Source organism: Ctenopharyngodon idella, chromosome 9 (genome assembly GCF_019924925.1).
Source record: "Ctenopharyngodon idella isolate HZGC_01 chromosome 9, HZGC01, whole genome shotgun sequence".
NCBI classification, from domain to species: Eukaryota; Metazoa; Chordata; class Actinopteri; order Cypriniformes; family Xenocyprididae; genus Ctenopharyngodon; species Ctenopharyngodon idella.
This window is the reverse complement of record NC_067228.1, coordinates 18,231,559-18,231,916: the sequence shown is the minus strand read 5'-3', so window position 1 is coordinate 18,231,916 and position 358 is coordinate 18,231,559.

Genomic DNA, 358 nt, shown 5'->3' with positions numbered 1-358 from the left:
CATTGCGTCATCTCACGTTAAAAGCCATTATGGTGTATGCCAAGGTAAACTAAACGCTGTTATCACTAATGCACTGATGGCCAGATGCTGTAAAATGTGACAGCCTGGTGCGAGAAATGTAAACAGATGACATCCTGGAAGATACCAACGAATAGGGGTGAAGCTGAAAAATAATATAGCTGTCTCATAAATACCGTGTTTTCGCGCAGCACTGAAACGGATACCAAGTTCAATATTTGAACAAATAACTAATGTTTATTGACATGTACACAAAATAAATTAAGAATGCAATAAAAGCTTAAAATAATATATAAAATAATATACTCGTGTCATCGCCTCGTGGTTCGTCCCCCTCCGC